Genomic DNA, 12,183 nt, shown 5'->3' with positions numbered 1-12,183 from the left:
CTGGGCAGACATGTCAGTGTCAGTCAAGCATACGTTGCCTGTACATATCCAAGCTGCATACCTGCCATCAACACATCTGTACAGGGACTGACAGACATCAGCTTGCCAACTAGCTATGCAGTAGGATGAATGTGTCTACAGATAGACGTCTGACACCAGTATGTAAGCCATTACATGTTGGCAGCCCTCACTGACATGTGCTATACAGACGGTAGTCTACAGTTAATTTCCACATATCAGATCATTATCCAGTAGGGGATATATACTGTGACACAGCTCACACACCAGGAACATGACAGTGAGGACTCAGAGTCCATATATGCATGCAGGGGTGGCTATTGCCAGTACTTCAATTAGCAATCTACTCTTGCTTGGGAAAACACTGTCAACAGTAATAACGGCATGCTACACTACATGTCAGTGTGACAGCAAATAACCTGGGATACTACCCTTGTATGTAACACATTCACATGGATAAGAGTGTTGTACAGGTCTTATATACTCAAGTATTCCAGACAGGAGACTCACACCTCTTGCTAATGCAATGACAGCACATAGAAGCATGCTATGTACATGGAATTACATACACTTATTACAGATGTCATCACCTTGCTATGTTATCAGACTGGGACGTGAGCACTGGTTACCAGTTCTGAGCCATGCTTAGCAGGCTTCAGCATTGCTGCAATATAACAGCTAAGCAGATTTGTGTACTGGTAAGCAAAGCCTACACAGTGTAAGCACCATACATTTAACCATACCTAAGCACTGCTTAGCTTCACGCAAATCCACGCAAACTCAATTAAAACTGCTCAAAACTGCCTTAAGCACTCTGTATCCAACAGCCCTTGTTCTGCCTAGCAACAAAATAAACAACCGTTGCAGGTCTTGAACCCAGGACCCTGTACACTATAGTCACAACAGTTAACCACTATGCCATGACAGCTGTGAAGACAATTGTTGTTTTTCCAATATATCTGTCACTACACATATTGAATAGTATTGAACAATTGCTGTGATTTCTACAATTGTGTAGTACTTGTTAGTGATATTACTGTTCCATCACATACATTGTTATATCTAAATATACACATATCAGATACATACAGAGTAATACATCTTGGAAGTTATACACAACAGTAATGTTTACACATGACAAGGATATGGATATATACATATACATATGTAGATATATGTCTACATGCACATGCACATATATATATTCATATATATGTATTTATAAACATCTGTATAGTACATCATATATAAGGCCATTTATAGATCTCTGTATATATATATATATATATATATATACATACACTCATCATATATGTACAGATATATCTATTTCTGTTGATATATATGTAGATATCTATAACTATATGTGCATATAGAGCTATACAGATATATCTATTTAAATCGATATATATGTAGATACCTATAACTATATGTGCATATATAGCTATATATCTGTATATGTGTAAACATATATAGATGTGTATATGTATATATATGTGTTTGTACATATATATATATATATATATATATATATATATATATATATATATATACATATATGTATGTAGATATGTATATGTATATATATCTATATAGATATATGGATATACATATATATATATATGTTTACCATATATCCAGAACATGGAGTGGAGTCCTACCTCAGCACCAATAGTCTCAACCTCTTAGTGCAAGGGAATGTCATGTATGTATTAAAGGTATATATGTAGACTGTTGCTACAGTAACAGGAGTTGTCTTAACAGACATGTTGTGTGTGGGAGGTCATATCTGGTATTGACATGTATGCCATTGGTTACTGACAGACATCCTAAGGACATCAGAGTACAGTACCACTGATAGCACAGTAATGATCCTGTGGACTACAGCAGAGATATGACCAATATATTTAGACAGTCTGGCACTCTCTGGTCAGTCCAGAGGTATACACAGATCCCCTTTGTGAGATACATGTGGACCAAGCATGACAATGTGGATGTTAACAGCCATGTACATGGGAATATAGGTTCATAGGTAGGTACTAGGCTATTGGTGACAAGGTTTAGGTCCCTAGAGCATGTAACTTGGAGGGATTGGGATTTCTTTAAGTGGAGCATGTCCAACAGCTCTGGGTTTGACATAGCTTTGTATGCTTGGCAGAGATTTCCTCTGAGTAGGCGATATGCGACAGAATAAAGCTGGAGTTTTTTGAGACGGTCTGTGTAGGGCATCTTTTTGAGGCCAGTAATCCTCTTTGTGAGGTATTTCTGCATCCTTTCCAGTTGTTGTAGATGTCTTGTGAGGTACATACCAAAAGGGGCATTGTACTCTATAATGGGTCTAATGAATGATGAGTAGAGGGGAACGATGACCTCTTATTTTCTGGATGAGAAACCTTTTGTGATGAGGTGTGCCATGTAGAAGGATTTCCTGAACACTGTGGTGATGTGATTATCAAAGGAGAGACGACTGTCCACCTGTGTCTCAAGGTCTCTTATCACACTTTTGGTGTTAAGTATACTCCCACCTATGTGGTAGTTCATGGGTACAGAGTTTTTACCAAAGGGGATGACAATGCACTTTTTGGCATTGAGCTTGAGACCATGGCTTTGACACCATGCATCTGTCTCAGTGAGGCCCTTTGGTAGGATGTCCACATCGTTGGGTGTTTCGATTATGGCTCCTAGTTTGCAGTCATCTGTGAACTTAGTTAGCCAAAGACCTTCTGTGTTAGCCTGTAATTCAAAGAAGTAGATACCAAACAGGAGAGGACCCAGGACAGAACCCTGTGGTACTCCACTTGTCACTGGTCTGAAGTCGGATTTGGAGTCTGCTACTTTCACAGTGTGAGTTCTGTCAGTAAGCCAGTTGGGAACCCATCTTGTGACATAGGGATTTTTACCCAGTTTAGTGAGTTTATCTATAATTCCAGAGTGGGGGATGGTGTCGAACACCTTGGCAAGATCTAGATAGGCTGTGTGAACCACCTTACCATCATCTATGGCTTTGGTGACTGCTTCAAAGAAGTCTATCAGACATGATCTGCTTTTACAAACCTGAACTGTGTGGGGTCCAGAGTTTGGAGATCTCCAATGTCTTTGTTTATGTGTTCCATGATGATATGTTCCATGGCCTTGCAGACCAGGCTCGTCAGGCTAATGGGGCAATAGTTCCTGGGGTCGGTCATGGCTCCCCATTTGTGGAGTGGGATAACCGTTGCAGTGCACCATTCAATGCGCACAAAGCCTGAGGTGAGGCTATGACTGAACATAGTATTTAGGTGGGGTGCCAGTTCATTCTGTAGTTCATGTAGAAGGCAGCCTGGGATGTTGTCACGTCCCATGGATGCTGTGTTCTTGGCTTTGGAGAGTGAGGTTTTTACCTGTGCAGCCATGTTTACAGGAACTTTGCATTCTTCTGGTATAGAGATGTGCCCTTTAGGGGATGAGAGAGGGGTAAAGTTAGCACTGAACCTATCTGTCAGGATGTTGGCAATATCAGTTGGTTACGAAGCAGTAACAAAAAGTAGTCAAAACAGACCAAAACAAAATATTCCAAGAAGAATGAGCCTATAACCAGCGAAGCTATAATACTTCTCTTTATTCGACACAGCGATATAAAACAGTCCAAACCACACTATAAAAACAAGTCCAGCAGTGTTAATCCAAGAAAAGATTAAACGCTTTCATCCACTGTATCATGGACTTCCTCAGAATCAATTAAACGAATTAAATGATCCATTTTAAAGCCTTTTTGGCGCCAAACTTCTTGTCAATTTTAAAGACATATTCGTCCTATTTTTTCTATCTATAACATTTCTATTACATTGCATAATATAATATAAGAAACATAATGATATGTAAAAAATGACAACCAAACATTCATTGCCTATATAAACCATAAATATAAATAAGTATCTTAAATAACCTATCAAACTCATTATGTATGTTATATATAAATAGAACTCCTTAAAATACTGTGTGTAATATATATAAAAAACAATCTTATAAAATTCCATTAATTTATATAACCGAGTACTATAACTAAGTAAAAATAAGTAAAAATACATATATGGGTAAAAATATTCAAATGTATATAAATATGAGAAAGTTGATAACCTAATTGTATGAATCCTATTATTATAAATGGTGTTTTGTGTTATAATTAATAAATTGAAGTTTATGGCAGAGTCTTAAAATCATTTTGCACCATGACCTAATAAAATTTGAAAGTTCATAATCCTAAAATGACATTTTGAATATCATGATAGAGGAACATAAAAAACATAATAAAATACATGATAAAAAACATGATAAAAAAGCATGATAAAAAAGCATAATAAAGAACTTCAAGCTAAAAAAGGTCTTAACGAAATATATTCATTTAAACCTGGTATAGTGGAGGCATCAGTAAGTATTTGACATTTTGCCTCTCTAACTGCTATGTATACCTTAAAGTTACCTCCTCTAATGTTAAAATTCATACGTTCTAAAATTGCAAACTTAAATTAGTGCGTGCTGTCGGTCTCTTGTATGCGTCAACTTAAAGCATTACAACTATCTCTTTTTTTGATTGCATATAAATGTTCATAGATTCGCCTTCTAAATTTTCGTTCAGTTTTGCCTATGTAGTAACAACTACATTGTTGGCATTTGGCTAAATATACAATATTAGTAGTGTTGCAATTCCCATTAACAAATGTGACCTTCGTCCTATTTATATTATCTAGTACCATATTTTCTTCTTCATATATGACTTTACAATACTGACAACTTCCACACTTCCTAGTTCCTCTTTTATTACTAATACTCCTAATCTGACTAATAGTCCTTTCTAATAGGGACTTCAAATTCATTCCCATTTTATATACAAAAATAGGTGTCTCACCCAATACTTCCCTAATGTCAGAATCATAAAAAGATATATTTCAATATTTCTTCACCATTTCTTTAATATAATCAACCTGCGGGGTGTAGTATAATATACATACCCTATTGTATCCTTTATCATCATTCTGTACTTTTGTAGTATTATAACTGGATCGACCCAATACAGGGAAATATTTGATCCCCCATTGTTCTATCACGATTGTATTAAAAATTCAGGATATCTCCTATCTAAAAATAATTTACTAATAAATTCCATTTCCTCTATCATTTCATTTTTCTTTGAAGTCATGCGTGCTGCCCGTATACATTGCCCCTTAAATATACTCTTTTTCATTTTTAAGGGGTGAAAACTTGTATATTCCAAATAATTATTTGAGAACGTGTTTTTTCTATAGATACGGGAAAAGAAGCCATCCGTGGTACTAGACACATATGTGTTTAAATATGAAATTCCTATTCTACTGTAATTATACGTGAATTTCAAAAATGAACTTGTATTATTCAAATATTTAACAAATTCATCCAATATCTTTTCATGTCCATCCCATAAGATAAATATATCGTCTAGGAACCTAATATATAATTTAATGTACTTATAGTATTCACTTTTAAATACATTTTCCCTTTCCCAATCCAAAAGAACTAGGTTGGCAAATATGGGGGCACAAGCTGCCCCCATAGCTACACCTCTAGTTTGTCTATAGTACTCTCCTTCAAAGTAAATGTAATTATGGTCCAATATAATGCTCATCAATTCCAGAATTACCTTACTTTTCTCCCAATCTAAGGTAGAGTACTCATGAATACTTTTACTAAAACTTTGCATACCCTGTTCCTTAGGAATACAAGAAAAAAGATCTATTACATCAATAGTCACGTATATAAGCTCCTCTTTCCAAAAGCTTTTGTTAATAAACCCAAAAACATCCAGGAATCCTTGATTAAATGGGGGGGTCCTAGTGTATATGGGTTTCAGCCATTTGTCTATGACTTGTCCCATAGGGAATGTCTTAGATCGACTTCCCGATATGATAGGTCTAAAGGGTGGGTCAGCTATATTTTTGTGTACTTTAGGCACTCCAACTATAGTTGCTATAATGGGATAATCAACTTTCATAAAATTGTACATCTCAATATTAATTCTGTCATCCAATAACATGTCTTCTAAGTACATATTTATTCATCTGTATCCTAAATTTATCTGATTAAGCGAGATATTATCATAGTTCCCTGATTCAACTAAAATATTATACATTTTGTTAACGTATTCGTTGTTGTCGTATAATACTATGCCACCACCCTTATCTGGCTTCATGACCCTTACTGTTCTATCATTCATAAGGTGTTTTAACAAAAGAACTTCCTTGTCTTTTAAATTACTATAATATCTAACTCCCCTTGTTTTGTTTTTTAAGATATATATATATATCTCTTAGGATTAACTTCTCAAATAACGAGACTCGTGGGTGTGGGGGTGGCCTAAAAGTACTTTTTTTCTTCAAGTCATTACTTACTTTCTCTCTAGTGCCATCTTTATAATATATTGCCAGATTTAACTTTCTAGTATATTTTTTAATATCTATAACACTGTCAACAACCCTAAAATTCGTGCATGGCACATATTTTAAACCTTTAGAGAACAAGGAAAAAAATTCCTTACCAATAGTTAAATTAGTATAATTGAATATATTGAATCCATTATGTTGATGCACTACAGATTTTTCCTGCAATTCCTCCTCATTAATAAGTAGGTGCCTATCTTCACCCATATTGATAGCACTTGTGGCCTCACCCTTCACTACCATCATCGTTGTCTCCAGTTCTGGTGGTTCCAATGCTTCTGTCCTGTGCTCTTCCAATTCCCTCTCCTTTTCCAATTTCTCTGTTGATACTTGTTCATATCCATATCGTTGCCCCCCTGAAAATCCTGATGCTCATAATGATTATACGATTCCCTATGATTATTATAATTGTCTTTATAATTCCTATTATTAAATTATGTTTCAAAGTTATTGTTTTCTTGCTGATTCATTGTGTTCCACTCATATGCCTTCCCTTCTTTATACTCTCCCATATCCCTCTCAATTTTTTTACTTTTTCTTTGTACTATACTCTTAGCTTTCTTGTCCGCTTCCAGAAATTGTTTGTGATATAAATTCTGCCATTGGTCAAATACTAGGTCCTCTGTTATATTTTTGTTCAATGTCTCTGCCATTTCAATATATTTACATAGTTTCTCATCATTCTTTTTCACTAATAACTTCATATATTCAATACCAAATCGATTTAGTAAATTCTCAAATTCTTTACAATTACTATCATTTAAATCAATACCCATAGGTTTCTTAAAAAATCTAAGTCCCCTAGGGACAATGTTCATATTAATACATTTATTCAAATAGGCATTGTCGATTTTAATGCCTCTTATTATGCTTATATATTTACCCAATGCATATATATTTTGCTTTAGTGTCCCTTGACTATATACAACATCCACTTTGCTTGTGATTTCACTGCTTTTGGCATTTTCAAAACATATATCCACTGCCAAAAAGTCATCCAGTTTGTCCCTAATACCAATATTACAGTTATTATAACAATTGTCTTTAGTAGCTGAGGTATTAACTCTGGGACTAGAACTTTGTTGTACAGTTTTGATGGTAGTAGCAGCTTTTGTACTGCTTATAATGGCAGAAGAAAAAGATTTACCTACCATTACTCGCTTCGGTTTGGTACCAATGCGCTTAGATTCATCGTCGAAATTATATAAGGAGAAGTCAAACGTGAAGTCTCTTTCCGTTAATTTGCTGTTATCCTGCGTTTTATTACGTATGTCAATTCCATCACATAGTTGCTTGTTGGAGCACATTACACGCTGACCATTCAGAATTTCGTAGTCAGCTTCACTTGAGCTTGAAAGTTCACCTATCCCTTGTGAATAACTAAAGCCTGTACGTTTAGACTCCAGCTGAGTCATAATCTCAAGCAGACGAGTAACTTCCCCTTTCAGTGACGATACCTCTGTGTGCAACTCGCTTATTTCGTCACTTCTGTTAGGCGTATGCTTCTCGGTGGCTAGTTCCCCTTGAGTATCCATGACAACGAAGCAGTAACAAAAAGTAGTCAAAACAGACCAAAACAAAATATTCCAAGAAGAACGAGCCTATAACCAGCGAAGCTATAATACTACTCTTTATTCGACACAGTGATATAAAACAGTCCAAACCACACTATAAAAACAAGTCCAGCAGTGTTAATCCAAGAAAAGATTAAGTGCTTTCATCCACTGTATCGTGGACTTCCTCAGAATCAATTAAACTAATTAAATGATCCATTTTGATCTTACTGATCCACAATGATCTTACTGAGGCTAACCAGGGAGTTCCTCCAATCATGGGATTTTACTCTTTTTTTGCAACAGTTTCTTTCTACTGTTGTAGAGTTTGCTTATGGCAGAAGACCACCAGATTGGCTTCCTTTTTTTGGAGGATAGCATCTTATTTCTGTTAGGGATAGCACAATCCATGCACTCGTGTAAGTGCTTATAAAGTGCATTTGTGTAGGATTCAGCAGTTGTACCTCTTTTGTCCATCTGCATGGGTGTCGTGTAGTTTGCTACTTCTGCCTTAAGAATCGTGAAGTTGGCTGTGGAGACATTTTTTATGGTTGTTTCCCTAATGGGGGGGGGGTGTTGGGCGGGATGTGGATGTCTAGGGTGATTAGCTTGTGGTCGAATCTGACCAACGAGGAATTGACCTTTGGTGTGGAACACCAGTCACCCATGTTGGTGATGACCAGGTCTAGGATATTGCTGCCCTTGGTGGGGGTGTGGATAAGTTGATCCAAGGTGCTGGAATTTATGAATTCCAGAAAATGTTGAGCAAAAGAGTTGGCACATGAGTAGTTTTCCCAGTTAATGGTGGGGTAGTTGAAATCACCCATTATTAGGGTGTTGGGTTGCACCCTAATATTTTCCAGTGTATCAAGAAAGGAGGAGTGGGAATCCTGGGGCATGGTGGGGGGTCTGTAGCAAGCTACAATCTAGCTTGCAGTCTTGCCCAGAGTTAGTTGAACTTGGATAATCTCGGATGCATTATGCTGAGCGACTAGCTTGGAGATGTGGATATCCTTAATGAATATGGACACGCCTCCGCCTTTAGTGTTTTGGTCTGGGTTAGGTGACCAAAAGGTGTGGTATGAATTATAGCCTGGTAATGCAGGGGTGCTCTCTGGAGCTTTGAACCAGGTCTCTGTTACTGCACGGATGTCGATGTTCTCCATTTTAAGGAGTGCCTTGAGTGAGTGCATTTCGAGGTTTAGACATCTAGCATTGAATAGCATCACCATCAGATTTTGTTTGCTTGTACCTGTTACGGTGATGAATTTGTCATTTGAACCTTGCCTAAAAAAGGCACTATAGGAGTGGCAAGAGCCTTTGCCAGTATCCAGAATCCCAAGGGCAACAGGTGCAGGCCATCTCTGTAAAAGCATCGTGGTCTGTCAGTCATGTCATCCCAGGCAGATAGATACTGGATTACCTTAGAATGACACCAGAAGCTTAGCCAATTGTTGAAGTCAATCATTTTGTCCTTGCACTGTGGTATAATTCTGGGTGATGGCAGGATGCTACTCAGGGCTAGGGTCATACCTGCCTGGGCTACAAGATTGGAGAGCTCCTCCATGTCTCTTTTCATGTAGTCCAGGGAGGTATGTCTCAGGTCATTCACATCAACATGGACAATGACAGAGTCATATTTGTACTTGTTGTAGAGTGACCTGAGTGCGTACATTATGTGATGGATCCTGGCCCCTAACAGGCAGCTGACAGTAACTTTGTCCTTGTTTAGCCTGGTAAATGGAACATCAGTGTGCCTGACTATAGAGTCACCTATGACTAGAGTGTTGGGTACTTTATGCCTTATGGGCTGTAGTTGAGTGGCACACTGAGTTTCTGGGCTATATGTCATTTAGGTTGTGTTGGGGGGTGGAGGTTGCTTGCACTTCTGCTTTGGAGGTCTCAGTTGTTTGGGCAGATTTTTATTGAGAGCCTCCACGAATGTAGGTGTGTGCTTTGTGCTTCTGGTGTAAGTTATGAGGGACTATGTGATGAGCATGGTGTGGTGCAAATGTTTACCTTCTCCTCTTGACTTTCTAGTCCAGTCTTCTGTGAAGAGAGCTTTGCTTCCAGTTTGGCTATATAAGTGCATCTCTCACAGGTTGTAGTGTTGGGTGGTAGGAGGAGAGGGTTGTCTGTGTACATGAGGCAATTGCTGCATTGCCCCAAGATGCCCAGATTCATCAGGTATACAGGATAAAACACCGGGAGTTGATCTTTAGACATGCCTGGATAGGTGCTGATTTATTAAGTACTAAAAATTGTTTTCCTCTAGACAAGTGAGGAAAGTTGAGTGCTGTAGTAATTTGTAGCTTATTTAGTGGTTACAATGAGTTCTGAACAAGTGGTGAGATCAAAGAATCAGATCTGAGTGCTAAAACTAAAAAGCTGGCTGGTTGCAAGGGAAAATTTGAAGAGCAGACTTTATGGCGCCAGAAATACTTTAACCCTAGTTAGGCGGTGGGGGGGGGGGGGGCTCAGGAGCTTACAAACAGTCCTGGATACAGCAAATCTGTATCTGGACTAGACTTGTTACAGGAAAGGGGGGAAACAAGCTTAGAATTTTTTTTCAGTAAAGTGGAAATGGAGAAAGCTGGAACAGAAGTTAATTCAAGGTTAAGAACCTGAGTGGGTTGGCCTTCACAAATGTTCTCTATTAGATTGACTGAACTAATGACACTAGACTGGGTGGAGTGTCACAGATCAAAGATACAGTATGGCCGGGCAACTGCAAAGCCATCAAGTATAAGAACACCACAACAATAGGGAGGTGGGAGGGAAACTATTACAGGTATTAGCTGTAGCCACTAAATTAAAGTTTTAAACAGATCAAGGAGCAAGCAGACTCTAGAGAATGCTTTTAACTGCAAACAGACTAGACTAGAACACAGAAACCTCAAAAAATCAAAAATGCACAGAAAAGCTCAGCTAGTGCACTCACAAACAGAAAATACAACTTTCAGTATTAAAAAGCAGTTTACAGGTAAGTAATTCAGTAAACATGCAATTAGAGTAATGAAACAGTATCTAGCAATGAAAAATATGGTTAAAACAGTATGAAACAGTACATAAATGCAGTGAAACAGTAAAACAAGCTTTATAACATTGCAAAATGTAGTAGATTAACTGTATATCACAACTATACGTGTCACAGAAATGCAATTCAGTGAAATAAGTGTAAGAAATAACTTATCCTGCTCTTGGAATCTTAAGGAATTTCTGCTTAGTTTCAGTAATGAATTACCATCCACAGCCTGATAAATATAAGCACAACCTTTTCCAGACACAGGATTTATATACCAGTAAGGATGGAAGAGTTAGAAGATCAAATTACTACTCCGTCCTATTAGCCCCTTCTATTACCCAATCACTTGTACTACAGAAGGTCAGGAAACCCTGTTACTCTCAATAATAATGAAGACAGACTATCAGCAGCAAATGGCTACCAGAAACACAGGAAACTCAACAAACAAAACTACCAGGCCTGGACAACAGCAGGCCTCTATCAAGATTATGCCACCTGAGTAGAACACAGAAACCTCACTTTAAATGCATGGAAAGAGCACTCACAAAGAGAAAATACAAGTCTCAGTATGAAAAAGCAGTTTACAATTTAAGAATTAAATAAAAATACAATTATAGTAATGCACACTATTACAGGTACTAGCTGTAGCCACTAAATTAAAGTTTTAAACAGATTAAGGAGCAATCAGACTCTAGAGAATGCTTTTAACTGCAAACAGACTAGACTAGAACACAGAAACCTCAAAAAATCAAAAATGCACAGAAAAGCTCGGATAGAGCACTCACAAACAGAAAATACAACTCTTAGTATGAAAAAGCAGTTTACAGTTAAGTAATTCAGTAAACATACAATTAGAGTAATGAAACTGTATCTAGCAATGAAAAGTACAGTTAAAACAGTATAAAACAGTACATAAATGCAGTGAAACAGTAAAAAGGCTTTATAACAGTGCAAAATGTAGTAGCTTAACTGTATATCACAATTATAAGCGTCACATAAATGCAATTCAATTAAATAATAATAAGAAATAACTTATCCTGCTCTTCTAATCTTAAGGAATTTCTGCTTAGTTTCAGTAATGCATTACCATCCACAGCCTCATAAATACCATGTAAATACTGGACTACATATGCCCACA

This window comes from Protopterus annectens, chromosome 8.part0 (assembly GCF_019279795.1).
Source record: "Protopterus annectens isolate FY-2018-M chromosome 8.part0, PAN1.0, whole genome shotgun sequence".
Classification (NCBI taxonomy): Eukaryota; Metazoa; Chordata; order Ceratodontiformes; family Protopteridae; genus Protopterus; species Protopterus annectens.
Note: the sequence above shows the minus strand (reverse complement) of the source record.